General features: G+C 36.8%; 1 protein-coding gene across 1 annotated transcript in view; it reads left to right on the top strand.

Annotated features, from left to right (window-relative positions):
* AKAP6 (A-kinase anchoring protein 6) overlaps positions 1 to 22,093 on the top strand; it is a 482,960-nt gene that overhangs the window by 268,727 nt on the left and 192,140 nt on the right. The gene's annotated exons all lie outside the window — the stretch shown is intronic.

Genomic DNA, 22,093 nt, shown 5'->3' with positions numbered 1-22,093 from the left:
AGAATTACTTGAGATACTTTGCTGTCTTCCTCATGGAAAAAGGAGCACAGCTATATGTGTCGAAAGGAATCAGATATGATATAATAAGATTAAATTGTGCCTAAAGTGGTAGAGAGAAAGACAATAGGCAAAGGCCTGGCCATTATTTATTGAGTGCTGACAGAGAGCTTTGCCCAGTGCTGGGCCAGACGTGAGGGAAGACATGCACAGTGGTCTTATCATCCCGGTGTAAGCACACAGTGTAACATCTTGTCTAATGTAAATTGGGCTATCTCAGATCTAGAATAATAGATCACCTAAGATTCAGATCATCTTAATTAGGATGTTGGCAGATTGAAATGGAATGTGGTTCTTGATGCAAGCAAATGAGTAGTAAATGCATTACCAATTCCACCTCTTTCACAGAGTTCTTCCTAAAGCCAGTATCTGATCCAGTTTCTTTTCTGCTGAACTATATAAACATAGTCCTGATATGCAGTACCTAGGGAGAGCCCTTTCTTCTACTGTGGATTCTTCAGTAGTGCTTTTTTTGTTATCAGAAGGGCAACTTTTCTTCAAAAGTGTTTTTGAAAGACAGAAACAAAAGTGAGTTATTTCTTTGAAGATCAGTTGTAGTTACTAAATTTATGATAGAATCCAATAAAAGATAGTTCCTCTAATCTCCTTGAGGCACTTAAATTTGCATATTATCAGATGTATGGGTGGATCCAAGATGAGGAATTTCTTTAAATGATCTGCCACTCTAATGAGGTGACTGAACAAATGATTTGAGATTGATAAAAATATATTCTAGGTCAAAGGACACGTAATGGGTATCCCTAGCATGGTCTATATGATATGTGAACCCACAGCTTATCTTAATTTTTTTATACTTATGTTTCCATTGTCGGTGGTGGCCTTGAAGGTAGAAGAGTTTGGCTCAGCAAAAATCTGGGAATGAAATTCTTTGGTGTCTCTAACCAACACAGAGAAATGTCATTGACTGAGAAGGTAGTCTATTTTCTTTTTTGTATTTAGCCAAACAGTGCCTAATCTCAGAATCTATAATACCTAGAGTTGCAAAGATGTGTGGTATTGTATACAGAGCTGCATTCAATGGAAAGCAGCCCTCTTTTATTGGCAGAACTCACATTCTATTGTAACTCAGCATGATCTATTTTAAAGATAATATATAGTAAATACATTAAGAGGGACTTTTTGGTACATAGTGGAGGTCAACATTTCAAAAACAAAAAGCAAAAAACAAAAATTGCCAACCATAAGTATTTAAGCATAAAACGGAAGGAAAGATACAGAATTGTTTCCCAAAACACTGACATTAATAGGTCAATTCTTTGAAGGTGTGAAACAATTACCTCAGTGTATGATTTACCCTTTTTCCCCCGGAATGTGTTGTTTCTGGCAGGGGAGCAGTCTGAGCTGAGGAGAGCCCTGCTAACAGGATTACTCTGCTTTGGCTCTTGTGTTTATTGAGTCACCTAGGACTTCTTATAAAACAGCAGCTTCCAAATGTACACACACCTGCACTTGACACCCTGAATACTCCAAACGTTTGTTTAACCGTTCTCACACCCAGAGTATCTCTCCCACCCAGTGAGGTCTGAGATATCCACATCCTGCTTTTTTCCTTCTCCTTGGAAGTCAGCTGCAATCTAGCCATTTGTGTGCTGCTGATGTTAAGAGAGATGGAGATCTTTTCTCAGTGTAACCCAGTATTCTTTGCCACCAGGACTCACAGAACATTCTTAGTCTTACCTCCCACTGCGCCTAAATGAGGGTTAATGTCTCTCAGGAAACGTTAACTAGATTGAAGGTCCTGCTGGGCCAGAGCCCAAGGAGCCGCCTCAGTGCAGTTTCGAAGACATTTTGCACTGGGTTGGGGCGGTGCCTTCCTGTCTTTATGCTTGGCCTGTGGAGGCCAACACTTGTTTCGCATTGCCCCCTGCAGGGCAGAGCAAGGCCATGGATCTTGCTGAGTACCAGTAGGGAGAAAAGAAAGCCTAGAGCAGGAGACCAAGACAAAGAAAAAGAAAGGGTAGGAGAAAGAAGGTACAGAGAGAAAGATAAAAGAAGGAAGTAGTGTCCAGTAAATTTAGTTGAAGCTAACTGCCCAAGTCCGTTTCTTGGACATTTATGGTTTTATATCTCTGTCTCTATCTCTCTCTCTCTCCTTCTGTCTTTCTCTAGATCTGGAAATCAAAGTCAGAAAAGCTTTCTGCACTTTTGACATCTTAGGCATTATTGTGTAACCATTTTGTGTTTGTGTGTGTGTATATAACACCCTCTAATGGGTTAGCACTTAGAGTGGAGTCACTATGCTCTGGGTTTGTGACAAGCCTTTTCCCCGGATGGCCTCATTTATTTTTCCCAACAGAACTAGCAGTTGTAACTCCTATAATCATTTTCACTTTACTGATGTAAGAACTTAGGCTCCAAACATATATAAGATACTCAGTCTTATTCAATCTTTTTTAAAATCTTACATGACAGGGTAAAGGCCAAACACCTTATCCTGTCATTTGACTCTACCTGCTTAGTGAAGATTCATGTCACTGTTTCATTTCATCAATCTTCTAGTTAATTCACCATCTTCCAAATGCAGTTTCCTCTTTCTTTTCTTTTTTCCCTTTTGCCCAGGGTTTTTCCAGTTCTCTATATCTATACTGCTCTTATTCATCCTTAAAATCAATAAATATTGAATATGTAACTACACTGTGATGTCATAGCTCTGGGCAGGACACTGTACCTCTCCTTGCTCCCTGCTCGTTCAGTGGAGACAGATTTGCACATATGTAATTCTAAATTAATGCAGGCTGTATGATAAATCCTATAATAGGGCATGTAAGAGACAGGGAATTTGGAGGATGGGACATGATCTCAATCTGATGAGTCTAGGAAGGCTCCCCCCACCCCCAAGAGAAAATGGATTTTGTTGAGCCCCTAATATTCTGATAAATTATTGGTAGGAAGATATTAAAAGGAGAGCATTCCAGGCAGAGGAATGGCCCAAGTATGGAAAAGAGAATGTATGAGGGACAACTAGAGAATGGTGAACAATGAATAGTTTAGCTCTTTGAAGCATAGTGTGTCTAATTTATGAGAAGGAATGAGGACATAGTGGGAAATAAATTCTGTATAATGGAGAACTTTGAATATCAGCTGAAGAGTTTGTATTTTACTAGTATGCCATGAGTGTTTTTAATGATTGAATTTAGCCGTAGAAAACAGATGGCAAAAGTAGGATGAGAGAGGAAGGACCAAATTAGGAATCTAGTACAATAACTAAAGGCAGCTGAAGTAAAAGCAGTGGCTGTGATAATATAAAGAAAAAAATAGAAGTGATATTATAGAAGAAGAAATACCAGAATTTGGCATCTGGAGAATGGGGAAGTGCTGTAGGAAAAGTTAATGGTGACCCAAAGGAACTGAGCATGAGCAGTTAGGAAAATCATGTTAGCATTTACGGACGTTGGGCACATTTTGATAAGGAACAGTTTTGAAAGCTAAGTATAATGACTTGGTATCCAATTAAGAGAATCTGGGTATATTACTGGGGCACAGGTATTTTGTAACCTCTGCAGGTGATTCCAAAGTACATAACAGTTTGAAAACAGTAATTTAGAAATAGTTTTGAAGCCTGAAAATCATCTATGTGGTATTGTGCAATATTCAGTCAAAAATACAAGTCCGAAGCTTGGAGAGGGGGTCAATGCTAAGGATACAACTTTGGCGGTCAAAATAGAAATAATAGCTTTGGAAGTTGATAGTGACAAGAAAGGACTATTGTATGAGAATAAAGGAGAAATATGATAGAACCTTGAAGAATGTCTGGAATAACTGAGAACAAGGATGCCATATTAAAACTGGGGATTGAGTGGAAATCTATGTGCTCAATAGTGAAACTCCCAAATGCCGGCAGCCAGGGGAGAGTCAGGATGTAGGTCAAAGGAACTTTTCGTAGAATAAGGGTGACACTGGCATGTCTATAGGCCAAAGAAAGAATGAATTAAAAGGGGACAGTTGAAGAAGATAGTTTAAGAAAGACAGGAAAGAAGGTGAATTGGCACAATGATTCAGATGAGGGAGAAGAAGTGAGTCAAGTGGAGCTGTGAGTTTCAGGAAGGGAGGATGTTATCTTCTGAGATAAGAGAGAAAGAGGAATGTTGGGTGGTAAATAAGAATATTGAGGGAAGGAAGCCAAAGGATTTAGGCAAATTCAGTGTGATTAGACAGTGAGACAATTATTTGACCAGAGGGAGGGTTTAGGATGAGGGGCGACTGGAGAACAAGACTGGGATTTAAATCCTACCCTCTCAATAGAGATTTCCTATAATTTTCTAGTCCTAAGTGATTACTACCCCTCTAAACTGTATTGCATTTACTATCTGTACCACATGTTTGGTGATTAATCACATGCAGCCTTGTGACACCATTTCCATTGTTGTCTTGAACTTCCATTTATATATTTTATAGTTAACTTTTAAAGTGATTATACTCCATGACTACAAACCCCTCGGGGCAGTGTTTATATCCTAAACCTCTTTGTTCTACACACTTTAAACATTATTTGAGCTAAAAAGATACTTTATTCTTAATTGGTTGATGTAGAATATTCTTATTAAAGCCAAGGACAGAATTACACTTTATTTTCTCATCTTTCATGATACTTTATCTTAGCTGTATAAATAATGACACAATTCTATCTTATCACCTTTACATTTTTTTCCTACAATTCTCTCCCATTTCCTTTGCCTCTTGCTTTTTATTATGAATAAAAAATCTTTAGAGCCATTTCACCATAAAATAGCTAGTAATTTATGCAATAAAAAAGAAATAATATATGATTTTATTATTATTTGTGTACTTTCTTGATACAGGCCTAGTTTGTTGTCTTAATAGGTTAAGTTTTTTTTTTAAATCTACTTAAACAGACTTGCTGAAAGAATATACTCTGAGTTGCTTCTTTGAAAAGGATTAAAAATGTCTAATGTAACTTACCAGCTGACCAGCACACTGGTTGATGAAATTTGTAGTCTTTGCTCTAAAGCTCTCTAACAAGATTAGGTGAGATTGAACCTGAGAAGGTAAAGGTCTATAAATTGACATAAACTGAAAGGGCAGAACTGGATCATGCCACTATTTGAATCGCTAACAAAGTCTAATCTCTGACATATTATATTTGGTGCACTATAATCTGTGTACATACACATGCTTCTAGTAAATGATGAATGAGGTTTAGCTAACATAATATAGTTTATACTCTTCTGGACCTTTGTAGGAAATACAGGGTTGAGGAGCCCTGCATTGTAAAATGACCTGGATCACTTCTCTGGAACAGTCTCCATAAAACACAGACTCATGCATTTTTCCAAACCAGTTTGGTCAGATTTATTTTCCTGCTGTCATTCATTTGATGCCTCTTCTGGCTTTCATTAGATAGATGGGGGAAATACTGAATTTCACTAGATAGTTCCATCTGGCTAAAACCAGTTAAGTAATTTCTGATGGGAATTGTTGGTCTAGTTGTGAGACTAGAAAGAAATTAATATATATGATCGTCAGTACTTATTTGAACCTTCTAAAGTTCATCCATAATTTGAGGGCTATGCATTTTGAATTATGAGGAATTTTGAAAAACTCCCCTTTGTCTCAGCCCTTTTCTCTTTTTCAGAACCTCATGCCCAAAGCTTTTCTTTCTTTCTTAGCTGAAAGTAAATGAATAACCACATGTTGTAAACTCATGATTCCAATGCTAAGGAGGCTCAATTGTATCTGTAATATTGACTATCGTAGGATGCCAACCACTTAAAGTGTTGGGAATTTTCCCATTATTCAAGACTGGAGATTCCAGAACTTGACCTGCTGTATACTTAACAAGTGTCTTAAACTCACTTCTCCTACTTACGCTATTGTTTCCTCACTTTACAAACTCTTTGAAGAGGTACATATTTATTTATAAAATGGCAACTTTCTGGGCCCACTACAACTTATCATTAATGAAGTTCTTTTTTTTTTTTTAAAGATTTTATTTATTTATTCATGAGAGACGCAGAAAGAGTGAGGCAGAGACATAGGGAGAGGGAGGAGAAGCAGGCTCCATGCAGGGAGCCTGATGTGGGACTCAATCCCGGGACTCTGGGATCATGCCCTGAGCCAAATGCAAACGCTCAACCACTGAGCCACCCAGGTGTCCCAATTAATGCAGTTCTTATGTCATGATGCTTTTTTTCTCTCAAGTAAATTAAAGTAGTAGGAGTCAATGGGAAAAAAATGTATTTTTTCAAAATTATTATTAAATAGTGTTACTATTAATTTTTATTGTGTTTTAGAGTGAAATGAAATCATCTCATTTCCTGATAGGTGAGAACTTTGTAACTAACTTTGGTAACTATTACCGTTAATCAGTACTTGCAAGTTTTCCCCAATCCTCTTTTTTTTTTTTTTTTTTGGTTGAAGGCTAAGAATTATTAACGGTGTAGTATAGGACAGAGAGAACTGCAATGTGAATAAAAACATCATGGCATAAAGGTAAATGCTCTGAATGGTTTCCTTCCTTTGTAATTACTTTTGTATTTTCTCCAATTGTATCATAGTTTTCACTTGTATTTCTGCTCCAGACCTTTGACAAATAGCATCTTCTGTTGTTATCTGCAGATTCTTTTAGTGTCAGTTGTATACAAAAAGCTTAATGACTATTCTCTTTTGGCTAATATGCAAAAGAGGAATCAGGTAACAGAGTTTAAAGATAGGATCTCTTTGGAAATCCTGCATCTTAAGCAGATGTTGTCTCACAGTAGATTCTTTCAATGAATGCCTTAAAATAGAAACTCTTGTTGTGCATACTTTTCCTAGGCAATCGATAGTTCTCTTTCTTCCCATAAGTGATAAAAATTGGATATTGGGAAGTATAGGCACACTTTGCCTCCTAGGAGGGAAATGGGTTGGGGATAATTCACTATTGACATAATCATCAACAGCAGCATCAAGCAATGCTTATTAGGCTTCATTTGCAGGCATGGGGACTGCCTACCCAATAGCCATTACCCCACTAATTCTGTACTGTGTGGTTCTGGGAGGTGGACTGTATTCCCCAGCCCAGGCAGTGACTCATGGTCCCTCAGACAATCATCAGGACTCCCTTCCATGTTACTGATTGGTTTAGGCACAGTCTACTAATGCACTTCTGACTGGAGATGAAGAAAAGTCTCTGCAGGGCTTTCAGAAAGCTTTTTTTCTTCTTGTAGAAAGAGATGAACAAGAAGAAAAGATTCCCTTTCAAACTCTGGATGCTTTCAAAAGGACGTGAGGCTGAACTGCTGTAGCCATTTTGTCGCTTTATGAATAGAGCTAGGTTGAAGTCAAGGTTTATATGCCCAAGATGACAAAGGAGAAAGATGGATTTTTTTTGAAAATATTACTGAATAGCTGAATTGACTTACCCTGGAGCCATGCTTCTTCAGCATTTTTGACAATTTCCTTGTTTCCTTAGGCTTCTTCTGTTAGAAGAGTTGGAATTTTCTCTTATTTATTTAAATGCATTAAATACATGCATTTTAAGCAACAAATTCACTGTTTTAATGAAGTGTTATTAGCTGCTGAGTATTTTACCCTTTGAATCTTTCTCTATTACTGTTCAAAATTCTTTTACTTGTTTTAGTCCTCACTGCTAAACCATCATCCGCCTTTTTAAACCTCTTTTCAACTCATTGCTACATGGTACCTTTGGCCACAGGTGTTTGATTGAAATTATCCTCATCAGTGTTCACTCATGACCTCTTAGTTACCAAATCCAATAGTCTCCGAGTCTCAGCTCTGTAGTCTGTAAATAAGGCATGTGATCTTGATTGGTGGCTTTAATTTAAAAAGTATTAGCCAATTAATTTATTTCAAACTGAATCTTACTCATAATCCCAACATGTAAAACAAACCAAGTGTTAAAATAAATAAAATAAAATAAAATAAAGTAAAATATGCTTTTAACACACACACGCACACACACACATACACACACACACACAGAAAACCAAAGTGGAATTTCTTGATTGACTCAGGACTCTAAGGCTTTTCACCCCTGCTTATTGCCACCTGAAGTTTCTCTAGCCCTCCCTGCTCCCAACCTCTGCACAACTCAGAGTTCACAGAGGACCTGATTCTAAGACTAGATTCCAAATTGACCTTGTTGGTGTCTGTCTCGCCTCTTTTCCATTTGCACTGTAATTCTTCCACCTAGAATGCTTTGGTGGTTTTCTATTGCCTACCTATAAAATTCCGTCCTTCCTAACTTTGTCCCTGTGAATCTCCTTTGTTTTCATTTGCTACAGCCACATGTCCTTATTTTCTCTGCTCTTCTCATTCTACTCCTAAGATCCTGTCCATCTGCACCTATTCCATCCTTTTCATTCCCACCCCAGGACCTACCTGAGTCAGAGTGACTGCCAATTTCCTGAAAGTGCCTATAGCATTTGTACCTCAGTTGTAGCACTTAGCACATTCATCTTTGGATTTTGCATTAAAGATATTCCTCACGCTGTATGCTCTCTGAAGGTGGGGAACTATTTTTTGTTCATAGTTCTGAACACTGAAGTGTTCAGCATATGCCCCTCAAAGACTACTCTCAAAAAATGCTTGTTGATGAACAAAAAATTCGCAACAGAATTCAAAATCCTTATAATATGTGGTAATTCTTTAGGCTACTTATTTCTGTTGGTCCTTTAAATATGTATCATTTTTGTAAATTGATCTATACTCTGAAGTTTTGTAGATTCAATTAATTTAATTGATAAAATGGAATCTAAGCTGCTTATATAAAACTAAGGTGAAGTATCCTTTTAATGCAAAATTTTTTATAGCTTTGCATTTCACAATTAAAAAAAAAAAAGAAAAAGAAAGCCACCTACTATGCCCATACTTGGAAATTTGCCTTTTTTGACATTTTACGCGGGGTTATTTGAGTTAGTTAGCTCACTGATATCCTGGGCTTACAAGTTGTGAATTAATGAAAAGTGTGTCAGCTGTACAATACTATAATTTTCAAACACTTAATTTTAATTTGAGTAATTGCTTTTGAGCTCTCAGGAAGGACAACCAAATGTGCAATTTCAATAAAGTATACCTCTTTTTTTCTTTATTTTCCTGTTTCCCATAATCACTATAAGATTATTGTATATTAGTAGAATGTACTTGGCAATTCCATTAAGTTTAATAAAAATTATGAAAGTCATTGAAGGAAAGTATATACCACTGTACAACTATTTAGTTTTTACTATTTCATTTTAGCTACTTAGTGGTTCATAATTTTATTAATATCTTAAAATAGTTCTGATGAAAAGAAAAAGGTATGTTGATTTGGTAAAGTTAATATTACAAACAAACTGTAATAAGAATATATCTCATAATATAGTAGTGATAGCATAATGACTGATATGCTTTGGAGGAGAAAAAAAAACAAATACACTAGGAAGTTTTTTCCAAGACTGAAGTTATTGATAATTTTCATTGCTGGAAAGGAACTGACTTTGGGACTAGAAATAATGATAGGGGCAATGAGATATATTTCAGAATCAGATCACTGAGAGCTTGAGCTAAATCCCTATATCCATAAACAATAGGCAAATAGAAGGTGCCATCCCCAGGGATTATCAGGTCAGAGAATCCTTTTCCTGCACCTGCAAACAAGGAATGATATTTATGAATGTATTGTCAGAGTTGAAAGGTTGGCTAATTAATTCATACATGATTGCTAAGAAGATCAGAGATATTTCATACATAAACTCCTATTGTTGTCACCAGGGTAGGCATCTGACTCCCTGCTCTCCTGCGTGGTGAGATGGGGGGCTGGACCCATGGTCCTGGGTTAAAGTGAGGAACTTTGAGTGAAACATTGCAACATGGAATGAAGAAGAATCACAGCATCCAGGGCGAAGGTGGGCATGAGAACCAAAAGCACAGCTGGAAGCAAGGATTCAGCGCACAACTGGAGGCAGAGGGGATGGATATGAAAAAGGAAAGCAGGAAGTTGAACCTAGAAGGAGCCACTTTGAGGCAATAGTACTCAGACCCATATGCTTTACAACACAGGGACCTCAGGTGGTAGTGGTAGGAGCTGTGAAGGTGCCAGAAAAACCAGCAGAGGCCATGTCTTCCACAAAGCCTATCCTGTGATACCTGGGATTCCTGTTCCCCTTCAGTGCAAAAATACTTGTGCTATAGACCCCACAGATTCAGTGTGTGACATCTTCATACTTTTTGAACTCTAGCATTATGCCCTAAGGTGACTAGCTTCTGAAATATAAAAGATACAGGATCTGACCTCCTTAATTATAATATTAATGTTTGTTATTGTTATTGCAAAGTATTATGATACCTTGTCAAGGATCTTTGAGGTTAAGATTTTATTAACATGTATCTAGAGGTCTAAAGTAAATTGCTTCTATGACTCTGTGTTCATTTTTTATTTTTGGTAGGTCTACTAGGCATAGGGCAACACTTGAAACATGCTAGTTGGCTGGTGCTTTAACACTAACTTGGCTGCTGATCCCTTTCTAGTTCCCACATTCTCCCATTCTTGGCCCATTAATTCTATAAGACCCAGTTTAAATCAGAGAAAGGAAAATGGGCTGCTTAAAATGAATATAGTCAGGGAAAGGCTCTGGCTCTTAAAGCCTTGCCCACAGGAGCCTCAGTGAATTTCTCTCTGCAAAGTATTTGATGCTTGCTGCTTAACTGCCAGCAATACCTCTGTGGGATCAGTCCCTAGGGATAATAGAACTATGGCTCCAGTCCCTGACAGAGAAGACTCCAAAGAGGTAAGCTAAGGAAGCTTTTTCCAAGTAGCTTTACCTATTTCAGCATATATGGCCCGGTCTTTAAACTCCCAGCTCTCATCAAGCAGGATTTCCTAGTATTTTCCATATCTTGGTCTCCTAACGAGCCCTGAGCACTAAGTGGGCTCCACTGTCTCTCTGCATCCGACTGCCCCAACTGTGTTAATCATCATCTGCTCACAGAAGCATGGAAACCCTGTGGGATTAGCGTTTGGCAGAGTCAGTAAATTGGTTGGTTTGTGCAAAAGTTTGGGAGAAGAGAATAGAGTGGCAAAGTGAGTTAATAGCGGCAACATGAGGAAAAGTGGTGGTGAAAATGCAGAGGGACGGCTTCCTATCTAATTGTATTGTGATTCTGAATAAAGAGATCTTTGTTAAGTATAAGTTAAGTTTAGTTATTTTCAGTGCTAGTGGGAAGCTATTTATCTAGTGTGAATGAAAAGTGAGCCTGGGTTTACGAGTCCAGGGCCCCACCTGATTGTGGGAGGGCATTGGAAGATACTTGTGGTATTAGGTGGCTATAAATGACGACAGAACACGGGACTAATAGGACAGATGAAAATATGCTGTTCAAGAAAAATAGTCTGCCTTTCATAAAACACACGACAGTCCTGCATCCTGCATCTGCCATGATATAATGACCCTATTAACACAAAAGAAATGGAAAATAAGGAGTCAGCATCGTTGTTACCTAAGCCCATCATAACATTTTAAATTGCTTAAAGTTGCAATCTCCTAAAAAGAAATTACGGTTGTTGAGTGGCCCTTTTGGCTACTTGGCAAGATCTGTAATTCAAATGGTTTAGGAATTAATTCTTACAGAATTTTGTCTCAGCTTTTCTATGTAAGAGGGTCACAGCATTTTATATATCACAGAAAAATATGAGGTGACTAAGGCCAGAAAAAAACAGGCAGGGAAAAAGAAGAAAACATACCTCTTTCCCTGTTTCATAAAACTGTAGAGTGCTAAGTAAGACAAACAACCTTATAATTAGAAACAAAATTATGAGAAGTTATTTTTATTCAAAAAATCACATTAATGGCTTTGTCTGCAGCACAGTTATTACCAATTGCCATTAACTTGTTGACACAAACAAGCTTAAAATTTACTTCATATTCTGTAGTCCTAATAATTTTTTGAAAAAGTGTGGCATTCAAATGATGTAATTAAAACAAGTAGAATAATAAACATATATTTATGAAGGGTTGTATATGTATTTGTTGTAAGTTGAACAGATAGTTTCTAGTGGTTTTGTGAGTCATACAGTGAATAATTAAAATAAATTTAAATTCAAATATTAACATTTCAATTTCTAGTTTGGTGAACATAAGCAAATTATTATAAGTTTGTTTTCAATTCCTGCAAAGCATATTAAAATTAACTTTTCCTCCATTTAAGTAATGTGTATAACTAAACTTCCTTCCTACTGTGAAACGGTTTCATTTATTGCTATTTGTAAACTGCCTAGGATAGATGCAGAGTGGATTGGGCTCGAAACTCCTTGAACAGTTTCTTTTGAAATAACACTACATACGTTAAGCTCAATTACACATCCAAACAGCCACAGCTCACTTTTGGTAATTTATTCATTGATTTAACATAGTACCCAGAAGAGCCATGCCTGCTGTCATTTTTGTAATATATTATGTTTTAAATATACTCATGCTCACCCATGCACACCATTAAGGTGTGCATAAACCTGTGTTTTTCTCTCTTGACAGCTATAAATGTTTGTTATTATTACACAAAACATATGTTCATGTTGTTTTTGTCTAAATTATTCTATCTGGGGCTATAAAGTTTTAATGTTATTAGTTGCCCTTAGAATTTTAATGTTTCAGTGCTGTAACCTTCTTAGGATTTCTGTGCAATTAAATAGAAACTATTTCACTGCAGCCTGGAAGAACAATATATTTTATACAAATAAAAAAAAAAAACCTTCCTGTTCCATTTTCTTTCAGTGTAGTAAAAATGTTTGCTTGACAGTTTTTCTTTTTGGTCTGTAGAAGCCTCACCTGTGGTCATACCTGAGCACCAGCTGCATGTGGGACATTGCTCTTCCTGCTTCTGGCATCTGCTGGAAAGACATGAGTTAAGCACCATTTCAACCATTTTGGCCAAAAGGAGGCTTTTTTACCAGCCCTTCAGGGGTCATTCCAGGTGCTATTTAGTTGACAGCACTTGGGCTTGGCTTTGGTCTGATATGTACAGAGACCAAGAGGGACTAACTGGGAAGCCCATTATAATGCCAAATATATGTCTAATTTGGTTTGTTTTCCCAGCTTAGGTCAAGGATGATTGGTCAAGAATGTTTTTATTTCCACATCAGTGGAACACCAGCATTTGGTTTTGCCATGGGGGTGCTTTTCTCTTAGGTCTCATCTCCTTTCTACACCCACTTACTTGGTCTAGGTCTTATCATTCCAGCCAGAGAGGGCCAAGACTAATCTTGAAATCTGATTTCCCACAGATAGACTCAGGGAGTTGCACATAATTTGTATTTTACAGATGAGGTCCTGAGGGCATCCTGATTTGTCTATAACCCTGTAGTTAATGTTGGCAGTGCCCACCCCACCCTGAGTCTTCAGTATTTAGGCACAGTGCTGAAACTGAATAATGTCACTGGCTTTAAATTGACTCTCAGCTTCAATTTTGCCTCTGAATACTGATCACTCTACTTCCATCATCATCCTCCTAAAATACATGTTGGGTCACATCAAGCTCCAGCTCAAAAGCCTTGTCACAAATAAATCTGAATTCCTTTAAAAGGTACTCCAAATTTTCCTTGATCCAGCATCAAATCACTTCTCTGGACTCACAGACCCTATGTCCTGTCACCTTGACCCCACTTCTCCAATGCCACACTCAACCACAGGTCCAAGCCTGTTCCTTGGGCTGGGTGCTTCTCTGCTTTTTACCCATCCTAGCTGCGTTTCTTCTGAATCCTTCTCAAATATTACTTCACCCATTAGGGTTGTCCTAATTCTCCTTCAGTCAAAATCAATCACATCTGTTATATTCCTTTAGCATGTTGTGTCTCTGTGAAGCAACAGATATTTCTCATATATTTCCTTCTGTCTTATTGTTATTCACTAGATTCTAAACTCTGTGAGGGCAATAACTAGACCTCTTTCATCTTTGCTTTTGTACCCAATATCTGTACCCAATACTCAATATCTGTACCCAATACAGTATTTCAGTATTTAGTACGTACTGTTTTATTGGTGATCTTTCTTTCTTTCTTTTTCTTTTCTTTTTTTCTTTTCTTCTTCTCCTCCTCCTCCTCCTCCCCTACCTCCTCCTCTTCCTTCTTCTTCTTCTTCTTGTAATCTTGAAAGGATTGGGAATCACTGAACCTTTAGGCTGGTATCAGTTGAAGTTTTATTCAGTCTCCCTGCCTTTGTTCAGGGCTTATGGACATGTATATAGACCTAAAGTCTAACAGGCTTATAGAAAAAGAGATTATATGACTCCTCAGAGCAACATATTATGTTAGTGGAAAAATCATTGTGAACAAATTCTTTTGTTTACATCTGAAAGTACCATCAAATGTTCAGTTCCTCTTGTCTGTCCTCTGAGGAATTGAAGACTATCTGGTCTTCATTCTCTGGATGATATCCTACTGCAATAAAAACTCAATGTGAAAATCAGAGAAATAAAATAAGTGAACTTTGAACTAGGAATATCTCACATATCGGTACTGTTTTCCTTCTCTTTGCAACCCAGTTTCACTTGTAAGAAAATTAGTTATTTATTCATCAGTATTTGATATTATATTGTTTTTCTAGATTATCACATTGAGTTCCCACAAAAACTGGAATTACTTTCTATCAACTGGATTTGTTCTTAATTAAAATATAAAGTTTCAGAGCATGGTAAGTTTAATTTTTTCCTTAAATAGTGCTCTAACGATACATTATGAAATGAGAATGTCTCAATGTTTTCAGGAACTGAGCCTAATAGGATGTTATTTTAACAGAAAAGTGGGTTAGTGTCTCTTTGCTTTCTTCTCTGGCCCTACCCCCAGTTAATGGCAGTCTCCAGGAAAGGGAAAACAGGAAATGAAGTTCTTAAAGGATTTGTGGAAGTCTCTCCTTTAAAATCATCCTTTTGGACTTCTTTTTGTCTCCCATATTTTCCAGTTTAGCACCATATGCAAAGTCCAGTTGGAAAGAGACTTAGAAAGCCACATTTAACTTCTTTTTTAAGCATTCTTTTTTTTGCCCCTCTCTTTGTCTTTAGAGTGGTCTTAAATGGTGGAGATTAAGGTCTTTAGCAGCAGTCATTACACATGAACAGTAGACTTCCCCTATACCATTTTAATTACATTTAAAGTTTTTAACAATTATATGATAAACCTCTGCAGGGCTAAGGGTGGGAGGAGTGGATGTGGAGCTGGAGCAGCTTTCTCTTTTAGAAACAGAAAAACTTGTAATGGAAAACTGCAATATTTGTGGAAGAATGGAGATGGCTGAGAATGGTAAGTCAAGGTGCTTGGTTACACAATAATCTCCCATTGAGTGCTCATTACTGCTAAATAATTGTGCTACGAAAAGGTGTCTCACTTAGGAAAGGGTCAAGGAGGTCAGTTATCTGGTGGTAATGACCATAGCGGTCATTAGAGGGTATTAATGCTATTAAGAATAGAACTTTAACTTTTTATTGAAGTTTTTATTTAAATGATATTAACTTCAATTCAACTTTTAATTGAGGTGCAACCATCCAAATTCTACAGCTAGGCACCAAGAAGTAATGAACATAAAATTACATGTTCTTCTGATAGGTTGATGGTTCTTTATTAGAATTTCAAGGGCCTCCACAGAGCTGTTATTAGACACAAAGTGCTCTGAAGTCTTCTATTAGAATTAGGGCTGGGTGAATGATTCCAGGAAAGAATTTCACCATGGACCACTGCAAGGGAAAAAACTGAGGGAATAATAAAGGGAAGTTTTTTTGTCCCCCCCCCCCTTTTTTTTTCAAGTTGAAAGGGTTCATTTATATGGCTAGGTTTGGGTACATACGTCAGGCCCTTAAAACACAGTATATATCTCACTTCTTTACTCTTTCCCTTTCTTCTTTTTCCCCCTTGGTGTCCAAATAAATGGGGGAAAATAGAAAAAGTTTCCCCCAAAAAAGGAGGCTGTTTTTTTTTTTTTCCTCCTTTCTCAATTGTAAGGAAGCCCATCTCTTGATAATTACACACATCTGGTTCTTTCAGGGTAGCTGTACCTGTGAGAAGTCAGAATAAAATAAACAATTTATTAAAATATAAGTTGAGCCACACAAAAAGGAGAACTAATGCCAGATTTTTGCCATCCATGATTTATAAATAAGTTATTTTCTAAATAAAAACATCCAACCACCTGCAGTTCAGATCTCATAAAGTGGGAGGGATGTGCAATTTGGGGAGGGAGTCTTCTATTACTCCTTCTCTAGGAACAAAGGGGAGATAAAGCAATTTCAGGGTTCATAATTTTACCTCTCCGAGCCAAGAAGGAAGAAGCTATGGGTAGTGAACAATTTCATAAACAAAATTGTCAATACCTAAAACCCTTTGTTTCATTGTACTTTGTGAAGATTTGGTGTTAAGTTGGTTGGCTGCCATTTTACAGCAAAGAAATTTGCTGAAGAAATTGATAATGGCCTTTTTTTCCTTTGGAAAAATATTTAAACTACTTTGCATTTTTGGTAGATAGCCAGCGTTTTGTCATTTAGACATGTCACATTACTATGAAAACACCATGCATCATAACACAGCCTAAATATGTGATTTGCTGAAGTGCTAGTTTCTGAAAAAATTAAAAAAGGAAAAAAAGAGAGAGGAAGATATGAAAAAAGACAGGCACAGATTTTTTTTTTTTTTTTCAAAATGAAAGCCATTCAGCATTTTTCCCCAGTAGAAGAATGCTCTTAAGCTAGCCCCACATCTCTGGATTTCTAGATATAAGTGGGATTTTTCTATAAATGTAAGAGGACAATCCTAAACTTTGTTCCTAATCAAAGTACATATGTGTAAGTTTATGACACAGTTTTAGTGAGCTAGTTGCATGTAAGCATTCACTGATTAGGAAGCTATAAAGATTAGATCTTGAATTTTTAAACACAACTGAACTTCTTCAGTGCTTTGAGATTATGTCTTTGGTGAGTATAACAATATTTTGCCATATTACATTGTATTACATTGACTAAACAAAGTAGTTAGTTTGGAATGACCTTGATGTGAAAGGAAGAGAAAACCACTTTCCAAAAGCTAGGTGAATATGGGCTATATCTGTGTCATACCCAGAAATTTATTCTTCTAATATGTGGATTTCTCTTTTCCTTTTTGCAAACTGAGGCTGCAGTTACCAGTTGCCTCTTCCTGTCACGATTAAATAATGCTGTCACAACGTAACATGTACAGTTTTTAATCGAAGATCTCATCTCATTTTAAACTTGGGTTTTGAGAAGATCTTGTTTCATAGGCCCATTTAATTTACTTCAAACCATCTTTAAATTGAAATTAGGAATAAAGTCCCAGATGAGAATATAAGCAAGCAGCTTATTGTATTGTTCAACATTTAGAAAATGAAACTTTTTTTTTTCAATTATAAAAAGAGTATAATGGAAATTACCTCATGTTGCTATTTTGGAAAAGAAAAGCAATATAATGCATTACTTGTAGAATTTGATGAAAAACCTGTTAATGCAGTGGAGTTAGGTACAGCATTGATTTTATTTTCCAAGACATTTTTGTAATAATTTTTACAATAGTTCAGGGAAAAAAGGCAAGATGCTTTTGGATCAGAGAGAAAATATCCCTATCACAGCTAATGTCTCCTGCTAGGATTTATATGCAAGCAATAACTCCAACAGAGTGAAATTATAACCTGATAATGTGAGCCTTCAGTGTTCTTTGAAATGTGAAGTAAAAAAGGGAAGCCCTTCCACAGAGTGTATAAAGTCTGCTTAACAGTGTAACCCTTTCCTGATTCAAAGGGTTAGTTCTTTTAATATTCTAAATGATTCATTGTTCTAATATTAATAATAATAGATATTTATTAAAGAAAACTGGAAGCTACAGACAACAGTAAAAAAGAAATAAAAGTCATAACTCTTATCATTGAATATTAAGGATGAGTAATATTCTTATGTATAATATTTCCTTCTAGTCTTTCTTCTACTGCCAATAATTTTGGTGAATTTTGAAAAATTCAGATTATACCTAGAGAGATTTAAATTAAATCAAGATATTTTATACTTCATATGTTCTATTAGGAAATATGCTTCCCATGCCTCATTTTCCAAAATAGTATTTCATTTTGTTAGGAAGCTTTGTTTTCATGTTTATATTACTAAAATCTCATATTGTGCTTGAAATATCCCATCTATTGTTTACCATGTTATTTTTAGAAAATTATTCTTTATGTACCCTATGTTTGTGTACAAGATTAAGATTAGCACCGCTTCTGTGCTTATGCAAATAAGCTCATGATGTTATAATGACAGGTTTTATATTTACCAATTTTCCACTTTTTGGAATGCTTTCTTAGATAGTTTATGATTTCATGATTGGATTTCATGATTGAATAGTTTATGATTTTTTAAGATTGAGATTGGTTAGATTTTAAATAGGTTTTACAAATGTAGCAAAACAGAGTTAGTAAACACTATATATTACAGTTGTGCAGTTGTACAAAAGTTGGAGAAATACATTTATTGATCTCCTGAGAGCAGTAATTGCAGCATGAAGAGATGGGATTCTATTCACATTCTTCTAGTGCTTCAAAGTTTGTTGTTATGATTGAACCCAGCACTCCAGCATTTCACCAATAAGATGTAGCTCATAAGACTATTTGAGTTACTCTGCTGAAAGTAGCCTTAGAATAAGCTGTTGAATTTGCCACATAAATGAGATGTTTAAAATGATTTAAAAATTTACAGCAGCATTTCGATTGTCAATTTAGGTAAAGGTCTTTAGAAAGCAAATGTAATATACTGTAGATGTGGTTATGCTGTGGGTTGTCAGTGTTCTTTTATAAATATAGTAGTGTAGTAGATCATTATAATACAAAAGAAGCCTTCTTAGACCTTGATGACATTCTGATAGCATTCTGTAGTATTTATGAAATGGCATTGTGGATGATAGAGTATGAGACAACTTTCTCTTCCTAGTGGTAGAATTTTCATTATTATATTCATTCCTTTTCCCCAGGGCTTATACATGCTTGTTTTATTTTAAATAATGGGGGAGGTGGGAGATAATGTGATTGGATATCTTTTTTGCTATGAACCACTGACCATACTTTTTTCTCCTTGCCCACTAAATGAAAAATATTTATCGAGCATCTTATATGAAAAACACATACTGTATTCTCTTTAAATGTTTTATGAATGAAAGTTTAGGAGTTTTTGCTATATAGGAGGACTTAACTGCTTCAATGATCGGTCAGTGTATCCTTTGGTCAATTTATTCTGCAAATACCTATTAAGTACTTAATATCTATCACATGTCCTAATATTTATCTTCCTCAAGCTTTCAAATTTTGTGTTCTGGTAAAACTTGGGCTTCCCCTAAAAGATTTGGTAAAACTGCAAGAAAGGAGAGGAACAGACCATCTTCTAATTGAAAATCAGACAAAACTGATCTTTAATGGGAATGTTCTGGATTTGGCAAACTTTGTGCTCAGATAAAATGGTAAATTTCCAGAGATATACATCTGTGTATAAGAATCCAAGCAGGAGTGCTTGATGGGGAGCTAGGAAGGGAATCAAAGAACCAGGCTTTGAACCAGAGAAACAGTGGACCTTTTGGAAAGACCTGGAAGCTATAAATGACTTCTAGGAACAAAAAAAATTTTTTTTAAATTTATTTATTTATGATAGTCACAGAGAGAGAGGCAGAGACATAGGCAGAGGGAGAAGCAGGCTCCATGCACCGGGAGCCCGACATGGGATTCGATCCCGGGTCTCCAGGATCGCGCCCTGAGCCAAAGGCAGGCGCCAAACCGCTGCGCCACCCAGGGATCCCTAGGAACAAAAAATTTGAGCAAGAAAACCAAACAGTGTAAAGCTAAGATTCAGATGGCAGTTTTGTAGGTTTCAAAAATTCCGAAGAAAATCTTGGAGACAGTTCATTCTAAGAATACCATTACATAATTTTTGTTTGATTTAATTAATGATTTGCATATGTGGGGGCAACTTGTTTAGCACCAAAATTATTTAGATCAGTTCATTCTTTACTATCATTCATTTGTATCACATATATTTTGTATGCAACTAGAATATTTTATTAGGTCAGCAGCCACAAAGAGTCAGCAGGTAAAGTCATCTTAATTGTAGCGCCATCTATGATAGAAGATCAAGAAGGTATGACACATGTTAACTGGGTCCTTTCTCTGTTTATTTTTCTAATTTAATTTAATTTTCATTGTAATGAACCAGAGTATAAAGGATTCCTATCCACCCCATCAATTCATATAAACTGTCTTTGACTTACTTTTCAGTTTTTGACAGATTTTAGACACAAGACGATAAAAATCATACAGCATAAGGCTTTTACACCAGAAAATATGGAAATAGAACAGCAGTTGTTCTCCTCAGGACAGAGCCCTCTATCTGGGAGAACAAGAGATTTCACCCCCTTCTATGAAGTTTACTCATTTCGGTCTGCTGCTTTAATTTATAGTGACAGCATCTTTAAAGAGCCCCGGCTTCCTCTAGTAGAGGCATTATTGTTCCCACGATTCATTCCCCTTTCCTGTAAGAGGATTATATACCCTTGCCTACTATCATGTGACTTGCAGGCCTCCTGTGGAGGAGGATGTACCCTTGCCCCATGGTTCTGGAGCCCAGGCTTGGCCATGTGACTTGCTTTTGACAGTGATGAGTGAGCAGATGTTTTAGGAGCCATCTCACATCTCTGTCAGCTCTCTGGCTCTTTTCCTCTGCCACAAGACTTGCATGTCCAAATAAGGGCTGCTCCTTCATCCTGTATTCAGGAACGAAACAGACAGACAGAGGGAGGAAACTCAAAACTCACAACTCCCTCACAGCCATCCTTAGCAGACATGTAGTGTAAGTGAAAAGTAAACATTTGTTTTTGTAAGCCCCCAACATTTGGGGGTTGTTACTGAAGCAGAGTTTACCAAATACTTTTACCAAAGACCTAAGTACTTCCCCATCTTCACCAAACCAGCCTATGCTTCTGCATGTTTTCCCAGCTCTGTCTCCTTCTAACACTGCTTTCTTGCTCACAAAACTTCTGTAGCTCCTTATCTCAAATTTGGACCTTTTCTCATTCTAAGGCAGCCTACATTCTAATTCATATGGCAAATTTATTTTACTTCACATAGCTTTCATTACTAGTTGGATCAGTTTCCTCATTGCCCCCAAAGCTCCACACATGTGTTTAGGGTAGCTGAGTGTAATGATTAAGAGTGGCTCCTGGACTGAGACAGCATAGGTGGGAACCCTGGTCCCATGCCACCTGGCTGGGTGACCTTGAACAAGTTTCTTGGGCTATTTAAGCCTTAATATCCTTATCTGAAAAATGGGGATAATAAAAGTACCCACGTCACAGGGCTGTATTATTAGCCAGTGTTAAGTGTGTGCAGTGCTCAGTGTGGCACCTGCCACATAGTAAATGATCAGTAAGTGGTAACTGGGATTATGTTGTTGCTTTCATGTGGAATGATTTTCTTTCTTCTGATTAATCCCCGTTTTGAACACACATCAAATCTGAGTTCAAAGCTCACTTTATCTGTGAAGTCTTCCTTTACAGTTTTTTGGCACTATCTATATATACTCATTACTGTTTCTTCCTGATTTTAAGCTTTCTGAAAACAGTGATGAATGAAACTTACTCTGTATTTTTCTATAGGCTGAAGACATCATGGCTATCCAACCTAACTGATTAATAGTAATTCTCTTGTTAAGGTTATTCTTTTTGAGAGCCAGTGATTTGGGGGAGGTATGGGTGTAGGGATAGATTCAGTGTAGAAATCGCTGTAGTTTTAACAGAATACAATTTGATTTTCAGACCACTCTGAAAATGATTGACCTCTGGTGTATCATCCAGTTTCCTAAATACACTCCAAGCTTGAAAGAATCCTGTAGCCAGAACAATTGATTTGGTGTTAAGATAAAAACATGTCAAGAATTCAAAGCTAAAGGAAGTGAGGGCCAGACATTAGGGTCAGCTTTCGATGTAGGGCTCAAGAGTGACCTCAGTGTTACTGAATTTAATCAGAGAAGTTTTGAAAGGGAAAATCGTTCCTAGCTCAATGAA

The sequence above is a fragment of the Nyctereutes procyonoides genome, unplaced genomic scaffold (assembly GCF_905146905.1).
Source record: "Nyctereutes procyonoides isolate TBG_1078 unplaced genomic scaffold, NYPRO_anot_genome, whole genome shotgun sequence".
NCBI lineage: Eukaryota > Metazoa > Chordata > Mammalia > Carnivora > Canidae > Nyctereutes > Nyctereutes procyonoides.
The sequence above is the reverse complement of the archived record's forward strand: the minus strand, read 5'-3'. Positions and strand labels throughout refer to the sequence as shown.